General features: G+C 40.3%; 1 protein-coding gene across 5 annotated transcripts in view; it reads right to left on the bottom strand.

The window, feature by feature from the left end:
* TBC1D5 (TBC1 domain family member 5) overlaps window positions 1–27,798 on the bottom strand; it is a 583,027-nt gene that overhangs the window by 544,058 nt on the left and 11,171 nt on the right. The window contains exon 2 of one of the 5 annotated variants that reach the window (XM_047875577.1): window positions 12,510–12,665. The gene's annotated coding sequence lies outside the window, so the exon portion shown is untranslated. Of the gene's footprint in view, window positions 1–6,043; window positions 6,221–12,509; window positions 12,666–27,798 lie in introns of those variants that run through there. The other 4 variants (XM_047875576.1, XM_047875579.1, XM_047875580.1 and 1 more) reach the window with 4 other exon arrangements.

Here is a 27,798-nt window from a genome sequence, read left to right as displayed (position 1 = left end):
GAAGATTCATAAAGGAACAACAAGATTTAACTACATAAAATGTTAAAGCCTATAAGAAGACAGAGGAGGAGGTATAAAGTCAAGTATACCCAAATACAGCTGTTAAAATAAAGAAAATACCCAATAACAGCAAGTACAGGGCCTCTCAAACAGTTTTGTAGGAAAGGGTAAAGTGGTACAACCTTTTTGATAAGCCATTTGGTCATGTGTATCAAAACTGCTAAACATGGGCATATCTTTTGACCTACTAATAATTCCACTCGCAAAAATTTTTCCTAAATAATAATGTATAGGCACAAAGGGATATTAGCTACAATAATGTTCAGTGTAGCTCTGCTTGTCACGTAAAGATTGAAAGGAATCTAGGTGTACAAGAATGGAGGACTACTAATAGTATATTCATACAATGAAACAGTATGGGGCCACTAAAAATTGTGTGGAAGAATAACATCATTAGTAACATAAAATATTAAGGGAAAAACAAACAAGTAACAAAATAGCATAAATCCACTTTTAGTTTAAAAAGATAGGTCTATCAACACATCCACATGTTCATCCATATATACTTACAATACACACACACACACACACACACACACACACACACACACACACACAGGATAAATAGGTTAAAATTAACCCCTAAACTATTAAGAGTAATGAAGGTTGGAGAGGGGAGGCAATTTATCCCAAGCCCCACACATATCTACCTACCAAAAGGAGCATTCTTACTACAAGACTCTTGGACTTCATGAAAAGAAGTCTAGTTTAATCAAGGCAGTAGACAAAGACGGAAATAGTGGTACCATCTGCCCATCTCCTATCAACACCTTCTCTCCCAACCCCCACCAAGGATCCAGGGCAATCAATCTACCATCTCACTCCAGGGTGGCAAGAGATGTAATGTTAGCAATTCCTCTTGGATTCCTGCAAGGTAGCTACCAGAACACCTCCTAAGGTACCTATTTTGGGAAACCTAAGGGGTTGATTCTGATCCCCACTAATTACCAGCAAACAGAATGCACACCTCTACAGCCAGGATCTGTAACTTCGGCTCAGTCTTCTTGCAGGATTATATCACCCCAACTCCATCAGAAAGCAGATACATCTCCCCCAGGGAGATTATATGAGAAGTGGGGGGCTTACCTCTCACTAATCTAATTATTCTGAAGATCCATTATTTAGAAGTGGAAACCTAAACTGCTTTTGGTTCAACCTTTTATCTTACTTAGATGTGTTAGTCAGAAAAGCCTTCAGGAAAAAGGTTACCTTGTTCAAGACTTGAAAATTGTAAACCAATCCTAAACCACCACCAAAGACATCTTTTATTTCTACAGCCTTTCTTCCTTGTTTTGAAAAATCTGAGTGGCCAAACCATATTTATTCATATTTAATTCTCCAAAGGGATAAGAACATTACTATACCAATTTTGTTTTTTTTCTTATGTTTATTTATTTTTTAGAGTGAGAGAGAGCAAGAGAGCGTGAGCAGGGGAGAGGCAGAGAGAGAGGAAGACAGAGGATCTAAAGCAGTCTGAGATCATAACCTGAGCCAAAGTCAGATGCTTAATGGACTGAGTCACCTAGGCGCCTCCCCAATTTCGTATTTTTATCCAAAAAGTACAAACAATTTCTGTTTTCGGGGCCCACACAGGTTTATACCAAATAAATGTACAATTTCCATCAAGTTCATTCAAATAGTCTTCATGTGGACATGATCAACCACATGGCAGACGATCCATAGTAAAACACGGTACCTAACACATGATAGCATTAACGGTGTGTCAGACACTAAGTATTATATATGTATACGTACATATATGCTATACTAATATATATAAACATATACACACACATCTATTCATTTAATCCTCAAAACAACTTTGTGAGGTACTATTACTATCCTCACTTCAAAGATAAGAAAAGTGATGCACTATGAGGCTAAGAAACTGGGCAGCAAAACATTACAACAGACATCACAACAAAGTATGAACTTTGAGAAAACATTTACAACCGGGCTTTGTTGTTATACTGACTTCCTACCTAAACTCATTATTATCCCCGTTAATGAAAAACTAATGCTACTGCAATCAGCCCATAGGCCTCCCTTCTCACTTCCCCCTCCCACAAAATCTCATTTCTCAAGTTCCAGTACACACACTATAGTATTACTGCCATTCTAACCATCTGTCCACGTTAAGAGAAATGTCTTAGACCAGGTGTATAAGCACCACTCCCCAGACTGGTGCTAATACAGAACAAAACTTCCAATGGTCTGAGACAAAAGGGGATGGGGGACAGATGACATATTAATTTTCTTATGAAAACCAATTATTTAACGTTTATTCTGAGGTTGTCCTTAGTACTTTCTCAGTGTTAAAATATGATAACAATGACTCATGCTTAGATTGTTATCATCCTTACCGGCCAAATAAAAAAATTATTTTTTTTAATGTTTATTTTTGAAGGAGAGAGACAGAGCATGAGCGGGGGAGGGGCAGAGAGAGAAGGAGACACAGAATCTGAAGCAGGCTCCAGGCTCTGGGCTGTCGGCACAGAGCCCCAAACGGGGCTCAAACTCACAAGCTGTGAGATCATGACCCAAGCTGAAGTTGAACGCCCAACCAACTGAGCCACCCAGGCGCCCTAATGTTTATTTATTTTTGAAAGACAGAGCATAAGTGGCAGAGGGGGAGAGAGAGGGAGACACAGAACTCTTAGCAGGATCCAGGCTCTGCACTGTCAGCCCATAGCCCAACGCGTGCCTCAAACCCACAAACAGTGAGATCATAACCTGAGCCGAAGTCGGATGCTTAACCAACTGAGCCACACAGGCATCCCCCCTTACTGGCCAAATAAAAAGTCAGTGACCCCATCAATCCCCCCCAAAATCCTAAACGTTACAATAACAAATATAAGCTGCATCTATTATGTATGCATAGAGCGGGGGAGGCAGTGGAAGATGAAAGAGAGGCATAGGCAAAAAATGAACTGAAAACTAGCAGAGCCAAAAGGAAGCAGACGCTACTTTCACATTTAACAATGACTTACAGACTTGAAAGAGACTGGTCCAGGTAACAGGTGCAAACAAAATAAAGCTTTTCAATATTTCAGTATCTTATTCAGAAAAGAGTACAAGCATTGAGGCAAGTTTTCATTTTATGGGATTGCATTTCATGAAATACAATGCGGGAAATTTTTTAAAAGATGACAAATATGGATTTAAAAATGGAAAGCAAAACTCATAATTCTCAACAATACTAGGGAAAGGGGATTTTAAAAAGTATCAATTTATTTTCTTTCCAAAAAGCTGCATAGAGGGGCGCCTGGGTGGCTCACTCAATTAAGTGTCCCACTTCAGTTCAGGTCATGATCTCACGGTTCGTGTGTTCCAGCCCCGCATCGGACTCTGTGCGGACAGCTCAGAGCCTAGAGCCTGCTTCAGATTCTGTGTGTGTGTGTGTGTCTCTCTCTGCCCCTCTCCCACTCATGCACTATCTCTCAAAAATAAATAAACGTTTAAAAAAAAAAACTTTTTTTAAAGCTGCACAGAGAAGATTGTTAAAGCATACACTCTAGAGCCAGCCAGCCAGAGGCCCAACTCTGTTAGCATAGGACTTTTACCCACTCTCTGCTTTAGTTTCCTTAAAGATTGTTACAATTAGAGGAGTTAGACACATAAAGTGCTTAGAAGTCTGGCACTAGTGCTTCAAAAGTACTGTCATAAATATTACTTAATAACAAGAAAAAACAATGGTAAAGTAAGGACTAGAATGAAGACTATAAAAATTACAGTGCTAAAAGTAGTCGAGGTTACTGTTCAAAAAAGTTCTTAAAAAGTTAAGTAGAACCATTTTTTTTAACGTTGATTTATTATTGAGAGACAGAGAAACACAGAGCATGAGCAGGGGAGGGGCGGGGGGAGACGCAGAATCTGAAGCAGGCTGCAGGCTCTGAGCTGTCAGCACAGAGCCTGATGCAGGGCTTGAATTCACAAACCCCGGAGATCACGACCTGAGCTGAAGTCGGATGCTTAACTGACTGAGCCACCCAGGTGCCCCAAGTACAACCATTTTTATTTACATAAAGTATGAGGTTAAGTAGGACTTTTCAACTTTTCAATTTACTTTTATTAATTAGATTAGGAAAACATCTGAATCCATTTAGGATAACCTCAACAGGTGGAGACCCTAAATTCTTTACAAGATTGCTTCCAAAGCTCAGGAATGCATTGCTCAACGGAGGCTGCATCTGGGAGAAGCAGCACACACTCAATACTCTCACCAATAAAAGAAAACTTCCTCCCAGCAACGGATTCAGAGACACACAGGCTATAAGCTGATAAAACCTAACTACCCGTAGCTGAGTCCGTCAGCCAGAAGTATACTAGGCTTCCACGGAAAAATTCACAGGCCAGGTGATGTATGCACCACAGGATGCACACCTGGTACCTCCACTCCTCCAGGTTGGGGCATCTCAACCTCCGTCTGCTATTCCTTCCCTGGGATTCCAACATAGCCTGCTCACTGTTCATAAAGGATCTCCCTAACACAAGCTTTTGCAGTTCATCCTGCCATCTACCCCTTCTCTCAAGCCACCTCTACACTCAAGATGAATTAAGGAACGTTTTCATTGACACATCACTTTATTTCTCAGCACACACATTATCCAATTCCTTGCTATTCAAGAATTGTTCCTTGTCTAGCAGCACCTAGGAGCTCATTAGATATGCAGAATATCAAGATGCATCACAGATCTACTAAATCAGAATTTGCATTTTTAAACCAGATCCCCAAGGGATTCCTGTGCACATTAAGGTTTGAGAAGCACTGCTCTGACTCTACTGCAGGTAGCTGTAAAAAATTTTAAATACTCAAGTTTACATTTGAATTTAGAGATACAGCATGAAAATTCCAAGACATGTAATCAGAAAAGCTCATTAAGAAAAATGACCAGCATATAAATGAACTTGAGTGTACAGATTTTTAACAATGCCCACACTTAACACTTCCTGCTTTCAGTCAGTATTTTGTGCAACAGCACACTAAAAACATACAGTTTTACTGGTACTATATTTTGTTGTACAAAGAGTACAAATAATGACTGGTTCTAGGTGTCCCCGCGCAACCCGGCCCAAAGCTGTTCAACCTGTACACTACTCCTATCTGAGATTTAGTCCAATTTGGGGTTGACGGATACAGCTCATTCCCGAAAATCATCATTCAGAAAAAAAAACAAACACCCTAAAGGATGTGAACTTTATATCATTTTCCTGAAACTAAAAACTGCTTAATAGCTGGTATTGAACAAACTCTAGGTCATTTGCAGAACCGAAAATTGTTTAGGTTTGTGTTCGTTTTTTTGCAGGAAAAGTAGGAGGGATCAACTTTCAAAAAGTTTCTCTCAGATCCTTAAAGGCCTCAACTTGCACGTTCTTACAGGTGAACAAACTTAAGTCCCACTAAAATATGGTCACGTTTCTTTCCTCAAAAACGAGAAAGGTTTCGCTAGTCTAAAGGCTGCATTTTAAAAGGTTTGGGGATTACGGGTCCCTTTTGCTTCCGGCCTGTGAAGGAAACGTGTTGCCTAGGCTGAAATGAACAGGGAAATTTACCAAGTAGGAAGTTGAGCCCGTCCACCCACCAGGCTCTACCCTCTCGCTGCACTTGGCCTTGCAGCCTAGACCCCAACCTCTCGAAGGAGGGAAGGCGGGCTGGCCGACTGGGGGAAGCAACCTCCTCTCCGTGCCCGCCCTGGAGCTAGAGGAGCCTCCCTCCCGCCACCCAGCCCCCACGCCGATCCGGGAGGCGCACAAACGGGGGCGGTGCGACTACCCGTTCGCGGCGACAGCAGCAGCAGCACCCTCAGGCCCTCCCGGGAGGCGGCGGCAGCTGCAGCAGCGGTGCTGGGAAAGGCGGGACTGGTCCTAAGAAGCTGAGGGGGAGGCCGGGGCGGGAGCGACTGCATGTGGGGGGCTGCACTGGAGGGAGGCGGAGGCGCTCAGGGGGCTCGGGCTTTTTTACGATATCATCATCTTGTTTTACCTGTGGCGCAGAAGGGCTCCCCAGCTCCTATTCCCTGAATCCTCCTCCTCCTCCCCTCCTCTTTCTCTCTCTCTCCCTCAGTCTCTGCCGAGCGCTCGTGGAACCGGCCGGGCCCGGCCGGACCAGAAAGAGAACAGGGCGGGAGGGGGTGGCGGCGGCGGTGACCAGCGACCACGTGACCACGCTCGCGCCGTAACGGCGGCCGCCTCCTGCCGCGCGCCCTCCCCGCGCTCCACCTCTAATAACCCCGCGGCTCCAACGCCCAGGACGTTTGTGCGCAGGCGCCCGCCCGGCCTAGAGGCTGCGCGAGCGCGCAGCGCGCTCGCTCCCAGGGCCAAGACTGCGGGCCCCTGAGAGGCGCGACGTGCGGAGGGAGCCACAGGCCAAACTACTCTGCTGAGCCGGCCATCTGCCAGGGCGCATGCGCGGGAAGTCTTTGCCCCCCACTCCCCACACACACCCCGCCTCCCTTCTCTGTTCTTGCTCATTCCCCTACCAGCGCGCGGATGTAGGATTAGGAACCTGCTGAGGGGACTGAACACTCACACTCACCACCACCTTCCCGGGATGGGACTGAGAGTAAGAGATGACAGCCTCTGGGAAATTCCTGAGAGGCAGGTCCTTCTACCTCAAAATTTACGTTTCCTTGTTGCATGTAAATGGCCTTCCGTTCTACATTTTACTATGTATAGCTGAGTAGACTCCTATCCATGCTTCAGGACCCCGCCTGTCACTTTGGTGAAACATACACCACTCTGCTTTGGGGAAGTCATTAACATTTTGTGCAGACCTACTTTAGTATAACCCACAAAGAAATAACATATTACAGTCATTTCTTTACAAACCCACAGTACTAGGCTTGGATTTTATCTCTTACTCATAAAACCTAGGACAGTAAGTGTGTTCAGCATTGTATCTCAGTAAAGTCCTGATGACTGTCAGCACACAGGCAATACCTAAACTCTAAGTCTTCATGCCCTTCACCTATGCTTACTCATGATTTAAGATTCCCTTTAACCCTAGCGCTCAGAATGCCTGGTGTTTGTTTTTGGAATATGAAAGCCTTTGAATGGTAATGCTAATTAGAGTGGTAAATGCTTCACCTAGTAAAAAAAGATTTATGGTCTTTTATTAGCCTATCTTCATAAAGAGCTCCAAAAGAAACTGATATTGTTGAGTCCAGAAGAAGACAGAGAAAGATCAAATTTCCAAAGGTTAGCTACCTTCTGCGGAGGGTCCCTGTGTGGGAGAGACCTTTGTTCACAAACACTCCCCTTCACATAGGGATTCCCTCTCTTTCTGTTGGCCCTCTTTGTTGCAGAAGCTGGTTAAGTCAATGGCTCTGACCATATCTAATCTGGGCAAATAATTAAAATGTAAAAACTTACTAATTGGCAGTTCTGGTTAAGTCCAGTCATCCTTACCGTGATGCTAGGTGAATACCGAGCTGATGTTCACGAAACATAACTAACAACAAGATTAAAGAAAATGTTGGAATAAATGTTAATCAAGAAACAGTATTAATGAGAGCTTCTGAGAAACTAGGAAGATCACAACCCTCAAGACTCCAATCTGATATGTCTGGAATGTTGATGGACTCTTTTCTACATTTACCAATGTGTGCACATGCCCAGTGATCCTACCTGTTGGTTGCAGCTACCACCCAGGATATGCTAGTAGCATCCTATTCTAAATATCCAGTCCAAGGTTCAGACTCTATGAGAGACTATTTTGGTGGCCCACAATGAACCATGCCTCCCCAGTATCCATGCCTTTGTGTAACATTCTCCCTTTGAATGTGGGCTGGATCTGTTACTGCTTTAAAAATTTTTTTTTTTTAACGTTTATTTATTTTTGAGACAGAGAGAGACAGAGCATGAACGGGGGAGGGGCAGAGAGAGAGGGAGACACAGAATCGGAAACAGGCTCCAGCCTCTGAGCCATCAGCCCAGAGCCCGACGCGGGGCTCGAACTCACGGACCGCGAGATCGTGACCTGGCTGAAGTTGGACGCTCAACCGACTGCGCCATCCAGGCGCCCCCTGTTACTGCTTTAAACAAAAGAATGAGGCAAAAATGACTGCCAGTTCAGGCTGAGGCCCTAAGAAGACTTTGCAGTGACAACATTGAAATTTACTGGAGCCTATACTCATGGAAAACGGAAATGACTAAGAAATACACACACACACACACACGCACGCACGCACGCACGCACGCACGCACATATTTGTGTTCTGGGAAATGGCTTACCACAAAGAACCACCCTTCCCCGTATGACTTAGATGAAACTTTGTCCACTCTCTCATAACACTAGCAGACGACTCCTTGTTCACCTGTGATAAGGCCAAATACAGACCTTTCCCTTTTTGTCTAAACCTGTTGACAAGGCCAGGCACAAACCCTTCAACTTCCTTTGTCTCATAGATGATTAGCTGAGATTAGAACTGTTTGTCCCCTTAAAATTAACTAGACACAGATATCAACACATCCTGGCTGATTAAGACATCCCCTGATTACAAAACAATTCTAACTGATGTAGGCTGGCTGGTCCAAGGACCCAAAAGAGGTCCCACAAGACAGGCCAAGAGAGTCTTTGGCTTTGCACAGATAGAAATCAAACATAAGCCAAGAGGAAGTGACAGCAGAGTTTACTGAAGACATAGAAAGAGTGCAGACAGTATCTGGGAGTCTCAGAAAGGGAAAAAAAAATGAGTCTTGTCTTTACTTGGTGTCTGTGTTTTTACTGAGGATTGTGGACTCATGTACATGTCTTCTCAGGCATTCAGGAACAAAGATGAGTATTTAAGTGTCCTCCATAAGTCATTTATGACCTGGAGCTAGGGGTCTTAGAAAAATGTTCATAATGGCACGCCTGGTCACTCCTTAGATGTTATCTACTGTGCTGGAAGACTCCAAAGAAATCATTGAATCCTTGACCTTTACAAGGACATACATTATCTGTACCACAAGACATGTGTAGGGTGGGGGTGTAGCAAGAATAGAGGCAGCAAAAAAGCCATCTTTCATAGGGTCCCTTCAGATTCCCTGTCTCACAACTATAAGCATCCGTTGATAACCTCTCTATAAAAGTTCAAGTTGCTCTTATACTCCAATCTTCAAATCTGGGTACTCTCTCCTTTGCAATAGTCTGCATAAAATCTATTTTCCTTGTTTGTTCTGTTTATGTTTTTGACGACAGCTTCCGTTTTCCCCCTTTGGAAGTAGTACCATGTAAGAAATGTAACTACTCTGAGGTTACCATGATGTCAGAAGTCTAACCCCAGTCATTTTGAGAGGCCAAATAGAAGAAAACTCAGGCCCCTGGCTAACAGCCCTAGATGTGCTCCCACTGGGCACAGCCAACTTGGCCACACTTGTAAGTGAGCCATCTTGGAAGTGGATCCTCCAGTCCCATCAAGTTGCCCCAGCTGAGACCACATGGAGCAGAGACAAGCTATTCTCCACCATGCCCAAATTGCAGAATTGTGGGAAAATAAATAAAAGTGTTGTGTGAAACCACTCAGTTTTGTGGTAGTTTGTCAGGTAGCAATAAGTAACCAGAATAGACCTATATCTCCAGCTGCCTGCTAGAGATGTGTCCCAAGAGTTCCCACAGGCAACTCAAACACAACCTGCTCCAACTGAGTTTTGCAAATCCCCTCCAAACCTGCCTATTCTCCTATATCCTCTACCTCTGCTGATGATGCATTTATCCCCCAACACACACCAGGGCCCCAAACAGAAAACCTGGAAAATTTCTCTGACTCCTCTTTATCCTACAACATTCAGTCACCCAAGTAATGGGCTTTCTTCCCCAGGCCCACCCCCTTCTCACTTCAGGTGCTCTTCATCTCTCTCCTGAACTACTGAGGACAAGTCAGGGAAAAGTCATACATGTACCCAGATTAGTTTAGAGGTTTATTGTCAGCCAGGGAGGGAGGAGACGGAAAACCAGCCTAGTCATCTCCCATCACCTGCGTTGGGTGGTTTCACGCTGGGAGGCCCAGTTGGCGTTTTGGAGAACCACAGAATGACTCCATAATTTAGGTCACAACAGTAGCTCTAGGGATTCAGCTTCTCTCTGGCTCCTCACATCCTTAATCTGCAAAAGAAAACCTGAGGGGTCCGTCAGTCTCCAGTTGCTACAGAGTACCCTGACAGGGCTGAGACTGGTCTGCAGCCTAATCAAGGAAAAAGAAACTAAAGTAATAAAGCTGATGATTAATAACTCCATAAAATATAAACATTGTATGAAAATTCATTTTGAGTTATGCTACTTATAATACAATTCATATTTTGAGGTAGAAACATTAAATTTGAATCAGCATCAGCATTCTTAGAAAAAATAGCAATTGAGACACTTAATTTTGCTGCAGCTTGGTTCTTTGCTTTGGCATCAATGTGCATTCTCTGTCTCAGGACATGGCAGAAAATGAAGCACACACACACACATGCACGCACACACAGAAATGCAGGTGTTCTCTGGAAAAAGTAGAAACCCTCTCCTAGGCCTCTGTCTCTGGGGACACTCAGCATGGACCTTTTTGGCCAGGCCAGTATCTGCACCCCTTCTCCTGGCTCTTTTCTCTTTCACTTCACTCAGCTCACCTAGGTAAATAAGCCACATTCAGATCTTGAAACCGCCATGGGGACCTAGACTAACATGATAACAAGATACACATTCTGAAACATGGCAGTGAGAAGAGTATGGTAAGCATGCTCTGTGTGTGGAGCTGGTATTAGGAATCATCTCCTCCCTTAGTAAGTACCCTGTGCAGCATCCTGGGAAACAACTTGCTCAGATCTTCTGCTATAAGGAACACAGTTGGCTTTCAGCCTTGCCTATTGCCTGGCCAGATCCAGCACTGTGTTTATGCTGAGATATTTCCCCTTGGCTTCTCCCAGTCAGTGATTGAGCACACAAAGGGGATTAGTGCAGACCCATTCTTAAGGAATGCAGGATTCCTCTAAGGGGCAGCTTTGACTTAAAGATTCTCCCTACGCTGGTCAAAACTTTCTTAAGGCTGCCTGCAGTCTTCAGTTCTTCTTGGTTACTCTACCTTCCTTCCCCCTTAGCTTTTACAGTTGTCGCCCTGCATTGCGGTCCGAAGGCTCTCTCTAGCTCAGCTTCCACTTCCTTCTCTCTATCGTTCACTGGTAATTCTCCCAATAAAACTTCTGTTCATCCAATCCCATTGTGGTGTCTGCTTCTGCGAGGACCAAAATTGAAACCTACCTTCCATGTAGGACTACTTCTGGCCCATCCTCAGACTAGAGCTACAGGGGATAGTTATGAGTAATACCAAGAAATCTAAATTCTTTAATTCTTTTGTGTTTGGTGTTTTGAGAAACTTCATCTCCTAGAGCCATCAAGTAAATTGGCTAAGCCTGAGTAGAGATAACAATAAGCTAAAGCCTTCACTTAAGATAAGAAAGATAGTTTGAGTTATTTTTGACCATAAAGATAATTAAGATCATGATAAAGATTGTGAAACTAATAGTAAAAGTTTTTAAAAGTTTTGCAAGATAACAAGAGCCATTTGGCTACTCCCCTCCACATCCTGTGTTCTTATAGTGGATAGCTTGGGAGCTGTTTGTTTCAAAGCGTAAGAGCTATCTCCCACAACCTTCAGTCACCTTTCTCTTTCCCCACCTCCAACCTCAATCAAGAACCTGAAACAAGCAGGGCTAAACAGCTCCTCTTTCTGAGAGAATTGAGAATTGGGTTTAAAAGCAATGGGTTAGTCTTTGCGTGTGGCTAGAACTGTAACAGCCCCAAGGAGTAGGCCATTTCATCAGTCAGTATCTGACCGGAGGCTAGAATCCACTTACATTATCTACAACCAAGGAAATTTAATACAGGGAATGAGTTATACAGGTAATGGAGGGGCTGAGGACCAAACAAGTAATGAGGACGTTGCCCTGAGATTAGCAACAGCAGAGGGGAACTATACCATCCCATAGCTGAAGTGATGTGAGAAAGAGATCATGTCACTGGGGCTCCAGGGCTGGGATCATCAGATGGAATCTACACCATGGTAATAAAGAGTCTGAGTGGTTGCATGCAGAGAAAACCTCAGAGGCATTTACGAGGTTCCCCCCACCTCAACTGGCAACCACAAGGACAGGGACATGGTCAATTGTCTAAAGAAAGGTCATGACTATTTGTCAAATGGGGACAAATTTTGGCAGACCAAACAACACATGTTTACTACATTCCTTCTATTAGTTACATAATTTCAAATGCTCTTACCTAATGTGAAATAATTATCCATTTACTAACCCTGTGATTAAAGAGTAGGTATTAGATGCTCAACCAACTGATTAGTGATATTAGGCTTAAAGTCATTTTAACTCTCATCTCAGTCATGGAAAAACAAAACTGACATTATTCTAGTGAAAACCTACCAAAAAAAAAAAAAAAAAAGGAGAAACCAAAGACTGATTTATATGTAGTGTCTGCATACCTATGTGTAATAGACAGCTGGCTGCTCTTCCCTTCCACGTTTATTTTTCTCTTCTTTCATTGGAATTGACTTTTAGCTGGGGACATGGTCCTCTCTGGAGACAGCATTTCCCATTCTGCCTTGTGGCTGGGTGTGGCCATGTAACTTTGTTTTCATCTATGAAACGTAAGAAGATGCATTGTGTACATTTTCCACGTTACTTGCTTAAAAGAAAATTGCTTGCCTATTTTTTATTCCTGCCACCTGGAACACAGACATGGTAGAGCTTGGTAGTTCCTCTTGGTAGAGGAAACCAGGCCCCTTCATGGAGAGCTGCCTCCCAACCCAACCCCTTTAAAAGATACAGAAATAAATTTTGACATATTAATTAATTAACTAATTAATTAAAAGTCCAAGTTAGTTAACATATAGTATAGTATTGGCTTCCGGAGTAGAATTTAGTGATTCATCACTTACATATAACACCCACTGCTCATCTCAACAAGTGTCCTTCCTTAATGCCCGTCACCCATTTAGCCCATCCTCCCACCCACCTCCCCTCCAGCAACCCTCAGTTTACTTTTAAGAGTCTCTTGTGGTTTGGCTCCCTCTCTGTTTTTATCTTATTTTATTTTTCCTTCCCTTCCTCTATGTTCATTAGTTTTGTTTCTTAAATTCTACATATGACTGAAATTAGATATTTGTCTTTCTCTGACTGACTTATTTCACTTAGCACAATACACTCTAGTTCCAGAGTGCCCGGGTGGCTCAGTCAGTTAAGCATCCAGCTCTTGATTTCTACTCAGGTCATAATCTCAGGCGTCATGAGTTTGAGGTCTGCTGTCAGCGTGGAGCCTCTCTGGGATTCTCTCTCTCTCCCTCTCTCTCTCTCTGTCCTTCGCCCCTCCCTCTCAAAATAAATAAATATTTTAAAAAAATAATACACTCGGTTCCATCCATGTTGTTGCAAATGGCAAGATTTCATTTTTTTGACTGCTGACTAATAGTCCAGTGTGTGTACACACACACACACACACACTCACATATATATACCACATATTCTTTATCCATTCATAAGTCAATGGACATATGGACATTTGGGCTATTTCCATAATTTGCCTATTGTTTATAACATTGGTGTAAACATTGGGATGCATGTGCCCATTGAAATCACCACTCCTGTATCCTTTGCATAAATACTTAGTACTGCAATTGCTGAGTCATAGGGTAGTACTATTTTTAATTTTTTTGAGGAAGTTCCATACTGTTTTCCAGAGTGGCTACACCAGTTTGCATTCCCACCAACAGTGCTCTTACACTGTTCCCCTTTCTCCACATCCTCACCAACATCCTTTTTCCTGAGCTGTTCATTTCAGCCATTCTGGCAGGTGTGGCATGGTGTCTCATGTGGTTTTGACTTGTATCTCCCTGATGATGAGTGATGTTGAGTATCTTTTCATGTGTCTGTTAGCCACCTGGATGTCTTTTTTGGAAAAGTGTCTGTTCATGTCTTTTGCCCATTTCTTCACTGGATTATTTGTTTTATGAATGTTGAATTTGATAAGTTCTTTACAGATTTTGGATGTTAACGTTTTATCCGATAATGTCTTTTGCAAATTTCTTATCCCATTCTGTTGGTTGCCTTTTAGTTTCGTTGATTGTTTCCTTCACTTTGCAGAAGCTTTTTATCTTGATGGGGTCCCAATAGTTCATTTTTGCTTTTGTTTCCCTTGCCTCCAGAGACATGTCTAGTAAGAAGTTGTGGGGTGCCTGGGTGACTCAGTCGGTTGTGTGTCCGACTTCAGCTCAGGTCATGATCTCACGTTTTGTGGGTTTGAGTCCCATGTCAGGCTCTGTGCTGACAGCTCAGAGCCTGGAGCCTGCTGCAGATTCTGTGTCTCCGTCTCTCTCTGCCCCTCTCCTGCTCTGTCTCTCTCAAAAATAAATAAACATTAAAAGAAGAAGAAGGAGGAGGAGGAGGAGGAGAAGAAGTTGTTGTTGCTGTGGCTGAGGTCAGAGAGGTTACTGCCTGTTTTCTCCTCTAGGGTTTTCATGGTTTCCTGTCTTCCTAAATGATACATTTAGGTCTTTCATCCATTTTGAATTTATTTTTGTGTTTGGTGTAATAAAGTGGTCTAGTTTCATTCTTCTTCATGTCACTGTCCCGTTTTCCCAACACCATTTGTAGAAGAGACTGTCTTTTTTCCACTGGATATTCTTTCTTGTTTTGTCAAAGATTAGTTGGCCATACATTTGTGGGTCCATTTCTGGGCTTTCTATTCTGTTCCATTGATCTATGTGTCTGTTTTGTGCCATACCATACTGTCTAGATGATTGCAGCTTTGTAATACAGCTTGAAGTCCGGAATTCTGATGCCTCCAGCTTTGGTTTTCTTTTTCAACATTACTTTGGCTATTCAGAGTCTTTTCTGGTTCTACACAATTTTATATATAATTGTTTGTTGTAGCTCTGTGAAAAATGGTGGTGTTATTTTGATAGGGATTACACTGAATATGTAGGTTGCTTTGGGTACTGTCAACATTTTAACAATATTTGTTCTTCTGATCCATGAGTATGGAATACTTTTCTATTTCTTTGTATATTCTTCAATTTCTTTCATAAGCTTTCTATAGTTTTCAGTGTACAGATCTTTTACCTCTTTGGTTAGGTTTATTCTTAGGTATCTTATGGTTTTGGTGCAATTGTAAATGGGATCAATTCCTTGATTTCCCTTTCTGCTGCTTCATTATTGATGTGTTGAAATGCAACCGATTTCTGTACGTTGATTTTATATCCTGAAACTTTGCTGAATTCATGTATTAGTTCTAGGTGTTTTTTGGGGGAGTCTTTCAGGTTTTCTATTCTACTCCATTTAAATAACTGAGGTTTCTTATCTCTTCTTTAGGCTGCACATCCCCTACCCTACCTGACACAATATATAAGGTATTATATTCTAACTAAGTTAATATGTGAAGAATCTCATAAAAGACTGCATAGATCAATTTTTTAAAACATAAGTAGATAAACACTTGCCCTTGGAAGAAATAATGTCAATATTTATGGGCATATGAAGAATATTAAATATTTTGACACTGCAAGGCCCATTTTTCTATCATTATGCTACTTATTATCACCAGAGCACCATGCTCAAAGTTGCCTTTAAAGATCTTGAGGCTGTCAGAGACACTAGAAAACAGTATAGAATGGTGGTTAAGTGCGTAGAACCAGGACTAGAATTGCCCAAATTAAAATCCCAGTTTACCCTTACTTGTGAATGATACAATCTCAAGCAAGTTATTTAAACTCTGTGGCTTCAGTTTCATCTGTGAGATGAATAATAGCCTTTAATTTATCAGGTTGTTGTGAGCATTAATTGAAATAATCCACTATTAATTAAGATGTTTAAGCACATGGTAATCATTTAATTAAAACTTATATATTGCCTTTATCTTATTTTATATCTTGGAGTCTTAATCAGAAGAGTCTTGATCAGAAAAGTATACCTGCATTCTGTAGAAAGAGCGAATTATCCTAGATATAACAATAATGATTGAGATTCATGGTGTGCACACACAATTTCGCAAATTCTGGACTTGACTTTGGGCATCAAAAAGACAGAGGTATTTTTGTGGTACTGCCCAAACATCTATGACATACTCGCTAATATACCTAAATGGCAATGCACTCAAAGTAATGTCTCTTAGCTTTATTATTCTGAAGCATCATATCTCAAAACATTATCCTATAAAGAGAAAGAACTCATAGAAGGGAGATAATCAGTGTTGATTTTTAACAGTTCTGTAGAAGGACAATGGAGTCATGATCACAATTATGTGACACCATTTCTTTGAAGCTTTTGTTCTCTGTGATAGCAATTATTTCCATTGGATTACTTATTCTTGGTCAGGTGTGTACAGATGGTTCCTTCGTAAACACCTTTCAACAGTGATTTTATAGTGTCTGTATTCCATATGAGACCCTCACATTTTTTTCCAGGTGCAAGCTTAAAATGTTGTGCCAAGAAAAGTGTAAATAAGCAACATGGCTTATGCCATTTAGTTCATATCCTTGTTATGTTTGTCCCATTGTGTTATGACCAGCTGTTTGAATGTCTGACACTCCCTGGACTGTGAGTTTCTCAGGAAGCAGTATCATCTCTATATACACAGTATTTTAAGAATGGTTTAGCATCTGGTAGACGTTCAATAAATGTTTGATATGAATAAAAGTAAATATGTATCACATTTTGGAAATCATCAACTTGTTACATGATGGAACAGTATTTTATTTATCTGTCACAGTGTAACCACCTACCACAAATGTAGTTGCTTAAAACAGCATACTTCGATAATCTCACAGTTTCTGCAGGTCCTGCACTTGAGCGTGGTTTACCTAAATTCTCTGCTTCAGCATTATTGGGGGCTATTCTAGAGTCTATTCACCACATAAATAAGATATAAGTACTTAGTCCACTCAAATGAAGAAACTTGGTTGGATTCACATGCTAATTCATGAGAATGTCCAGATGTTTGCTCAAATGTGTTAATGGTCCAGACACATGAATGTAAGAGGAAGTCAGTCTTACACAGAGGTCCTTACAATTTGAATGGATGCGTCATAACTTATCAACAGAAAATAGTTGAACCCCAAAATCACCAGACAGTTTTTGTTAGGATGATTGCCCATCTAGAAGGCCTTTAATTGGTGACTGAAATATGAACATTGAAGGTATTCAATAGCTCTCTGCCAGCTTGGGAATTCAAAGCAAAAACATCTCATGTGGTCCTTGGCACGCACCAGTTGATTTGAACCATCTGAATAGCCAGCCAAAAGCACTAAGCATGCATACAGGGCAACAAATGCATGAGAGCCATCAATAATGGGAGAGGTATTAATTAGCTATTGTTACAATAATGGTGCATAACAAACAACTCCAATATCTCAATGACTCACAGCAGCGTTTATTTTTCTCGCTCAGGGATTGTAGGTTGGCTGTGGTTCGCATAATCTCATTTGGGCTTGGCTGGGCCAACCTGGGCTAGGCTGGACTCCAGGCTTTGGGCTGGGCTTAGGTCTGTTCCACATGTTTTCTTCATTCTGGGACTAAGACTACACAGGGGCTAGATGACAGAAGTACAAGAGAAGCAAGTAGAAGCATTAAATAATCCTTAAGACTCTGGCTCAAAACTAGCACTCTATTACCTCTGCCCACATTCTATTGGCTAACGAAAGTCATATGGCCAAATCCAATATCAATATGATGTAGAACTATACTTTGCTTACTTTAGTGGGAGGCAATGCAGAGTCCCATGACAGAGAACATGGTGAGTAATTCCAGTATAAAGAGAGACTAAAACATGCAGTGTGATGAGCAAGCACAAGGTAGCAACCTTAGAAGCTGGTCAAGTTGCTTGTGACACTGTAATGAGCTCCTGACTGCTGCTTTAAAAGAACAAGGCACACAATCATGTAACTAACAATCAGGCCATGCATTGTATTCAGTGATAAAACGCTATCCTCCCTTGATATGTAATCCTCTATAAAATACAAAATCTACATTATGGTAATATAATAAAGGTAAAGATTTTACAAGCACAAGGGCCTTAAAAATTATAGTTCCCCTGGCAAATATAACATAGCTTTTTGTGCCCATATACTGTAAAGACAGAAGTCCTAACTATAAACAGTAATGGGAAATCATGCATATTCAGGGATATGGGTGATGAAAGAGTTATGGGTTCAGTTAGAAAAATTACTTTGGGAATTTTATCTTATGGATGAAGCCTCAAGTAATGTAAAGCATAATACAACTGAATGTTTAATAGGTGACTGAATAAAGTAATTTTCATTCAAAAAGGCTGCAATGTTGTAACCCAAATATAAAGAAACACATTTTCTTAGATGTATTATGGATAGTGCCAATATTTTACTCCTGTGTTTTTGTTTCAAATTTCAGTAGTTGTCCTTCACTGATGGTTCTTTGTTGGGATCTATTTCCTCACAAATGAGTCGGCCTCATGAACCTGGCAAACTGACATATTATGTTTCTGTTTACTTTTTATCTCATAGACCCTCCAAAGATCATCTGTTTTCAACTATTATTTACCTGGACAGTTAAAATGGATTAGTATGGAATTATTTGAAGCTTGCCACTTAACTTGGCTTATCTGAAGGACATTAGATGCTATACTATATTTAATTAATTAATTAGACATCAAATTTAAATTACATAGAAACACCAGAAATTGAAACACTATTCTATCAAAAATACTTAAAGAACATAATGCTCTTCCTTCCAAATTCTGTAGTGTCATAATAAGTGTCACATATGCAGCCAACTCCTGATATCCAATTATCAATTCATTTATGTATGCCTTAAGACATGAACAGATGCATTCCTGAAAAGCTGGAGGAGAGCTAAATTCCATATATCAGACTATTCCCTCATTTAACTTCGATATCTTCTGTTAAAATATTGAGAGGTATATTCCTAGGGCAACGCCTTTAAAAGAGAGTCTATGATTTGGGTTCACAAAGAGACTATCTTGAGATGTCTGATAGGCTGACTTACAATTTCCTGTTAAAATGCCCATAAAGATACAGAAAGGGATAAAGACTGCCAATGGCACTGTGGACTTAAAATGAGGTAGGAACAGTTGCTAAAGTCCAGGTGGAATTTCCAAACTGTTTAATTGCTGATGACGGACTGAAAACATACTCTTAGACTACTTCCTGTAAGTTCTTCCCTCTGAAACAGAACGTGAGAGATGATGTCAAAAACTGGGAAAAAATTTGGGCACCCCCACCTCCATCTGCATTTAACTCTGACATGCAGATATTTTGCTGACCATGAATAGCAACTGAGCCAGTGAGCGCTACAGTTCTAGCATTCACCTTCTCTTTCCCTACCTAATCTCGGTAGCACCTATCTCTCCATGCATTTGGAAACAACTCCCAGAAACAATATGGCCGAAGGAGGGGCAAGTGAACAGAGACAAGTTAAATGTTGGGATTTTTAGTTAACCAAATGAAAAGTGCTGTAAGTGGGATAGAGACAGAGAGGGCATGAGGAAGACTGCCCGCTGGGTGAAGATCTTGCTCATATGCATATTCTTCAAATAAGAATTGCAAACTGCTTAGTCAGAGAAACCGATGTTAAAGGCAGGAGAAAAATGCAACGTCAGACCAGTAGACGTATGTGAATGTATTAGAGCAACATTTCTCAATGGCAGCACTACTAGTTTGGGAGGAGTGATTCTTTTTTGTGTGGGCCAGATGGCTTCACTGGACCTTGGGGACTGATTGAAGTTGTGCCCCCTGCATTCCAGTTGTTAACATCATGTAACAGACTCCCCCAAACTTGGTGGCATAGAACAAGAATCATTTTGTTATGTTCACAGATTCTGTGGGTCAGGAATTGGACAGGACACAGCCAGGATACTCTTCCATGCTTTGCCCCATCTGGGACTCAGCAGGGAAGACTCCAAAGCTAGGAGGCAAGTGAATGGTTGGGGACTGGAATCTCCTTCAGTTATGTATCTGGCGTATAGGCTGGGAGGACTGGAAGACTGGGACTAGTCATTAGAGCACCTGCATGAGGCCTCATGTGGTTTCACTTCGTCAATGCCTGGTAGCCTGAAGACAATTAGACTTCTGCATGGCAGCTCAGGGCTCTGAGTGCATGATGAGTGCTTGTGGGAAAAAGGTGAAAGTGGTGTGGCATTTTCTGGCCTTACCTTGAGAGTCATACAGTGTCACTTCTGCTGCACTCGTGATTACAAGTGAGTCTAAACCCACACAGATTTGAGGTCAAAGGCATGACCCACTTTTCAGTGGGACAAAATGTCAAGGGAGATATCTTGTCATCTTTGGGAAATAGAATGCGTCTGGCATTAAGACATTCTGTATTTGTTTCTATGGCCGCCTCAACAGATTCAGTCTCTTAAATAACACAAGTTATCATCTTTTCATTCTGTAAGTCAGAAATTTGACACAGATTTCACCAAACTAAATCAGGGTGTTAGCAGGTTGCATTCCAATCTGGAGGCTCTAGGGGAGAGTCTGTTTCCTGTTGATTCGGGTTGTTGACAGAATTCAGTTCCTCAAGTTTGTGGAACTGAGGTCTTCATTTTCTTGCTCACTGTCAGCTGAAGGCTATTCCCAGTTTCTATAAGTCACCCACATTCCTTGGCTAGTAGCCCCCTTGCTCCATCTTCAAAGCCAGTAATGGTAGGTTAAGTCCTTCCTATGTAACACCCCTCTGACCCTTCTATCATCACAACTCTCTGACCACAGCCTGGAAAGGTGAAAAGGTCTCTGCTTTAAAGATTCATGATTAGATTGGGCCCACCTAGATAATCCTGGCTAATCTCTCCATCTCAACATTCGTAACCTTAGTCACATCTGTTCCACTTGCCATTTAAGGATTCACAAATTCCAAAGATTAGGGCATGGCCATCTTCAGCAGGGGTGTTATTCTGCCTGCCTACCACAAACTAAGATGCCTACCCATGACTCGAAATTCTCCTCTTGTGATGGTGCCATCCCTGGTTAGTATGCATTGTGTTAGGGACTTTGCACATTAATTTGACCTTCAGATTTGCATTTGAGAATGGTCAAGGATGTTTGCTCAGTCTGAGTTCAAACAATAGTGCCCTCCAAATTCCAACATGAAGAGAAAGGAAAAAATCCAATTTAGGGGTATGAGAAAAAATACCGTAGCATCTGGGACCAGAAACACCACCTTTTAATATTCACAGGAAGATCATGTTTCTGAAGAAATAAAGTCTGTAAGAAATTCATTAAATTTTTACAAAATATATGCCTGAAATAATAAAAAAGATGCCCAAGGACATTGCTTCTTGTGTAGAGAACAGAAATGGCAAGACTGGGGGCACCTGGGTCACTCAGTCAGTTGAGTGTTCAACTTTAATTCAGGTCATGATCTCATGGTTTATGAGTTTGAGCCCCATATCAGGCTGTCTGCTGTGAGCACAGAGTCCACTTGGGATCCTCTGTCCCCTTCTCTCTCTGCACCTCCCCTGCTCACTCTCTCTCTCTCTAAAATAAATACATTTTAAAAAATGAAATGATAAGACTAACATAAAGATGGTAGATGGTATGAAAGAAACAGATTGAAATGAAAAAAGAGAATGTAAGAAAACCCCAAATACAACAAAAACAGAATTAAAATCTATATGGAAGTGAGTAAAGTGCAAAACTGACACTGCAAAATTATAAGCCAGTAACGTGGAGGACAAACTAGAGAAATAGAAATCCTCCTAGGAGGCATTACAATGCATTTAGGACTTTTTTGGTTCCAAGTAACAGGAACTTCATCCAGTCTAGCCAATGAGTCTGCCTTCATTCTAAGAATGTTCAAGTGGCATCTGTCACTTGCAACCAAAATAGTTCTAGTTTGGATAGTATACGCCAAGTTTGAATAATATAATTATTAAGGCCAATTTAACATATATATGTTAGACTTTGTGCTCTACAAAAATAGAAGTTGTGCCTTTTCGATTCTCCATGGAATAATGTTCTATTTAACTATTTCTCTCCTCTGATAAGAGTCAGGTGGAATTAAATGACTCTGATGATTGTCATTTGAGCTTTAAATATATATTTGTGCACTTTTATGTTAATGTAATTTGGTAGTATGAAATTGACAAAGGTAAAAGCAGAGATTGGTAAATAAAAAAACCAAATGAATAGAAGCATTAATAAATATATCAAGTACTTCTTTGTAAAAGAAGGCAAAATGTAAAGATATATTAGTTTTCATAGAAAGTGGATATAAACGGGGCGCCTGGGTAGCTCAGTAGGTTAAGTGTCTGCCTTTGGCTCAGGTCATGATCTCACAGCTCATGGGTTTGTGCCCAACATCCGGTTCTGTGTTAACAGCTCAGAACCTGAAACCTGCATCAGATTTTGTCTCCCTCTCTCTCTTCCCCTCCCCTGCTCATGCTCTGTGTGTGTCTCTCTCTCACACAAAAATAAATAAAATGTTAAAAAAAAAAGGAAAGTGGATATAAGCAAAGATGGAAATTTTATCGGAAAATTATTCAAAAAATTTTATGAAACTAATGAAACTTTGATACCAAACCTAAAAAATGTAATACACAATTTTATGTACTAATATCAAGACCCACAAATGACAGATGTTCATAAATGGAATTAATCAGTTATATTAACATAGTAATATGCCATTTTTTAGTTGTATTTAGGCTTCTATTAGATGCTATAATATTAGGAAATAATATATACAATCATATCATTAGTACAAAGCAAAAATTTCGGGGCGCCTGGGTGGCTCAGTTGGTTAAGTGTCCAACGTCAGCTCAGGTCGTGAGTTCGAGCCCCACATCGGGCTCTGTGCTGACAGCTCAGAGCCTGGAGCCTGCTTTGGATTCTGTGCCTCTCTCTCTCTCTGTCCTTCACCTGCTTGCTCTCTCTCTCTCTCTCTCTCTCTCAAAAATAAATAAAACATTAAAAAATTTTAAAAAAAAAGAACAAAGCAAAAAATTTCATTTCAGTAGAGGCCAAAAAATTTATTTAATAAAGTGAACATTCATTCCTGATAGAAGCTTTTAATATGCCAAGAATAAAACTATATTTCCTTAGTAACTATCTTAAACAATAGCCCAAATAATTATTTTTTAAAATGTTTTTAATGTTTAATTTTTTTGAGAGAGAGAGAGAAAGAGAGAGAGAGAGAGAGAGAGAGAGACAGAGCATAAGTGGGGGAGGGGCAAAGAGACAGGGAGGCAAAGAATCTGAAGCAGGCTCCAGGCTCTGAGTTGGTGTTAGTCAAAATGGGGATGAGGGTGGGAATAGATTAATTTAGATTGTCATCTCACAGTATATCAAGATAATTTTTAGGTAGATTAAAAAATCAAAACATTAAATTATCTGAAGGATTAATTAATTAATTAATTAATTAATTTGTCCTGAGGAAGGGCATTCTAAGCATAAAACAGCTTAAATTACAATGGGTTAACAGATTTAACTCCAATAAAATTTAAATTTTCTGTAAGTCATAAGATATTTTTTAATGATTTTTGGGGGGTCTTTACTTTTTTAGAACCTAAAACTTTAGGTTCACAGCAAAATTGAGGGGAAGGTGCAGAGAATTTCCATATACTCCTTACTCCTATACATGCGGAGCCTTCCCCATTATCAACATCCCCCACCAGAGCAGTACGTTTATTACAGTTAATGAACCTACGTTGACCCATCATTATCACCCAAAGACCATAGCTTACATTATGGTTCACTCTTGGAATTGTCCATTCTATGGATTTGGACAAATGTATAATGACATGTATTCATCATTATGTTTTCTTACTGGTATTTTCACTGCCCTAAAAATCCATTCATCCCTCCCTTCCACCATCCCATTGCTGGTAACTTATTACTCTTTTTACTGTCTCCATAGTTTTGACTTTTAAGAAATACAAAGGGCCATTAAGCTTATGAGAAAGCAAATTAAAGAAAAACAAAAAATAGTAATTGCTCTTCAGTCCCCCAAATAAACTAAGACTAATAAAAGACTAATAAAAGGATCCAAAGGTGTGAACTTACATAAATTTCTTAATACATATTACCAAATTACTTGCAAGTTTCCAATACTTTGGCAATATACATAAGAGATTAATATGAATTCACATCTTTGGACCCAATAATTCTATTTCCAGCTACCTATCCAAAAGAAATTAATGAGCAATGCAGATAATGATTTTGTAGAGAGATGTTTACCAGAAGATTATAATAGATAAATTGGAAATAACTTAAACATTAAACAGTAGGGAAATGATTAGTTATAATACATCCATGAAATGGAATATTATGCAGACATTACAAAGAATTTTAATAACTTGCAAAAACCACCAACAATACAATGTGGCATTGTAAATGGAAAAGGGATACAAAAATATATGTTCCCAAATGGCTTAAAAAATCATTTGTAGCTATATATATTCTGCATAGCACTCATAATATAGCAGACAAACTAGGAGAAACCCACCAAAATCTTTACAGTAATTATCTCTTGGTTGATAGCTTAGAGACAATTTTGACATACTTCTTTATTCTTTTTTTATACTTTCCAAATTTTCCACAGTGAACATATATTATTTTTATAATCAAGTATTATTTTTATAGTTAGAAAAAAGAGAGACATTTTAAAATCAGCTCTTCTCTGTAAGAAGAGAGCATTCCATCATCAGGTTATTGTGTGGCAAGTTAAAATCTGAGGCTTGCACTTTCTTTCATCCTTGATGATGGTTGATAGAAACTGCTTTATTTCATTTTAGGATACTCTAGACTCCCAAATTAGGTTTCTTCCTGGCTGCTCTCAGGGTTGAAGCTTGTAAAAGGTTAAAGCAGCCACATTATTTGTAATAGCCAAAAGGTGGAAGCAACTCAAGCGTACATCTATGGAAGAACAGATAAATCAGTTGTAGTAATATATACATTGGAATAGTATTCAGCCTTAAAGAGGAAGGAAATTCTGACACATGCTCCAACATGGAAGAACAGTGAGGATATTATGCTAAGTGAAGTCAGCCAGTCACAAAAAAGACGAATACTGAAAGGCTCCACTTCTATGAACTACCTACAGTAGCTAAATTGATAGAGACAGAAAATAGAATGGTGATTCCTGGGGGCCCCGGGGGGGGGGGGATGAGGAGTTCTTGTTTCACGGGCATAGAGTTTCCATTTTGCCAAGTGAAAGAGTTCTGAAGATTGCACGACAGTGAGAACGTACTTAATGCATCTAAAAAATTACAATTAAAAAAGAATAAGATGGCAAATTCTATGTTAAGTATATTTTACCACAATAAAAACAGACTAGAACAGAGAGAGGAGATAAAGGACATAAAGGAAGTACAGAAAGCTCTATGCAGCACAGGCAAGGTGTATTGCACCCCTTGCAGAACCTTCGAACTGGACCTCTGGGGCCTCACCTTTGATTACTGCAAGTCTTCATTTACTAAATCTGTTCCCTGCTTTATTAATTCTGTGAGATGAAAACTCTGCATATCAACTTGTCATCAATTAATGGCTACTTGAATAATTTGTAGCACACCCACGTGGAAATAAGCTTTCTCAAAGCCGCCTCCTTTCAGGGGCTTTTAATCTGGATACCACCACTGTGAAGTGGTCCATGAATGGGTTTGAGGGTGGGTCTTTATTTCTATGCAAAATTCTGTGTGTGGCTGAATATGCATAGTTTTATGAAAGAAGTCCCTTTGCTTTTAGCAGACTTTCAAGAGGGCTCCAAAGTTGAGAGCCACTGTTACAAGTATTCCCTTCATGATTAAGTCTGCTAAATTTCTCTGCCCACATACTTTGGATATCTCTCAGACAACATCTAAAAACTTTTCCCTAAGTCAGGATTTTGTGGATATAACAGAGTGAATGTGATTGACCCTTCACTATTGGAAGTTCAGGCTGTATAGTTTCCTTCATCTCTAGTTTGAGCATGAGTACATAGAACAAACAAAAGTGGTCTAAGTTTTAGTCCAGTACAATCTAGATTCTTCTGTTTTCTGTCTATTCAAGGTCTATCGGTAATTTTCTGTGTCCTAAACTATTCTTGTCTTGCTTGGATTTGTGCTGGGATGTAACTTTTTTTTTTTAATTATTAAGACCTTTATTTGTGAATATTTCTCTATCTTTGCTTTGTTTTTTTGCTAGATGATCACTTCAAAATGATAGTTTAAAATTTCTTGGCAGTGAACCACAATTAGAAATGTATTTTATGGTAATCCATTACATATATACTCTCACATACATATATAAGGAACAAAAATGTCTCAAAGTAATACCCTGACTGCATGTGAGACACTGATCTTTTCTTTTCTATTCTATTCCATTTCACTCCAATTCTTCTTATTCTACTTTAGCTAGGAAGAGTTGCTCCTTGTGACCTAGATCATTGGTTCTCAAATTTGGCTTAATTTGTACATAAAGATCACTTAGGGAGCTTTAAAAATACCGATACCTGGGTCCATCCTTCATTCTCTGCCCCCTTCAATTCCTACCACCAAAGATTGTGATCTAATTGGTCTGTGGAAGGACCTGGGCACTGGGATTTTAAAAAGCAACCTCTATGATTCTGATAGAGGGGTTGTGTAGCCAGGGTTGAGAAATGGACTTAAATGGATTTCCCCATCCTCCACTAAGTTTCATCCCTCAGTTTGAAAAGCACTGTTTGAAATGGCCTCTTCAATTATTGTTTGATGCTCTAACAATTTGAAAATATTTTATTTTATTTCATTTCTTTTATTTTTTTAAATTATCTCTTTATTATTTATTCAAATTCACCCTACAAAAGACTGAGGCTTTCATTTGCTCCTGTACCTCTGTACTTGGGTAAGCCACTTGCAATCATTTCCAGCATGTGGACTAGACCGGTTCTTCTCAAACTTTAATCTCAAATTTTAACAGCATCAAAAACACCTGGGATCCTTGCTGTAGTAAAGATTCTGATTCAGTACATCTGGGATGGAGCTTGAAATCTGCATTTCTAATGAGGTCCCAGGTAAAGATAATACTGCTGGCCCATGGACTACACTTTGAGTAGCCAAGTACTAGACAAAGATGCTTCAACTTGCCTTTCTAATTGGATCATTTTCTATCCTCTATCTAGCTGGCCCTGTCTTCTTTCTCTAAGTTATTCACAATTTTGCACAGATCTTGATGAAGCGAATGGTATTTTATTTCCTTCCCTCTGATAGGAAAAGTCATCTCCAGATTGGGGCTCACGATGACAGGGAATCCTCTCCCCAACACCAAATGAACAGACATGTGAACATTATGAACCTTACGTGTCAGACCAGTAAACAGCCACTTTGCTATTGCAGTTTGAGTGGCTTTCCATTGTGTGTCCCATACTGTGCAGGTGGCACGCGTGTGTGTGTGTGTACCCACTTGTAATGCAAAAGTTTCCACATCATATGCATTCTTTCCAATCATTGAGACTGAGCAATGCTTTCACAGCAAGATACCTGTTCTTGAATTTAGCACGTGAAAGTATTTGTTTGCAAGTGGGTCTTTTACTAGTGTGTAAGCACTTTAAGGCCAGGGACTATGCCTTACCCATTCTGTATTATCAAGGAGCCTACTAGACACTCAATGAATATTTGCTGAATTGAATAGTGGTAGTATTAGTTATTAATTACCATTGCTATGCTATTAATTACACTATTGCTATGTGATAGGGGTGACTGGGCATTTTGTCTCTCATCCACCAGCAGGCCAGCCCACTCATTTTCTCAAGGTGGTGGCAGAAGTGCAGCAATGC

Source organism: Prionailurus viverrinus, chromosome C2 (assembly GCF_022837055.1).
Source record: "Prionailurus viverrinus isolate Anna chromosome C2, UM_Priviv_1.0, whole genome shotgun sequence".
Taxonomy (NCBI): Eukaryota; Metazoa; Chordata; class Mammalia; order Carnivora; family Felidae; genus Prionailurus; species Prionailurus viverrinus.
The sequence above is the reverse complement of the archived record's forward strand: the minus strand, read 5'-3'. Positions and strand labels throughout refer to the sequence as shown.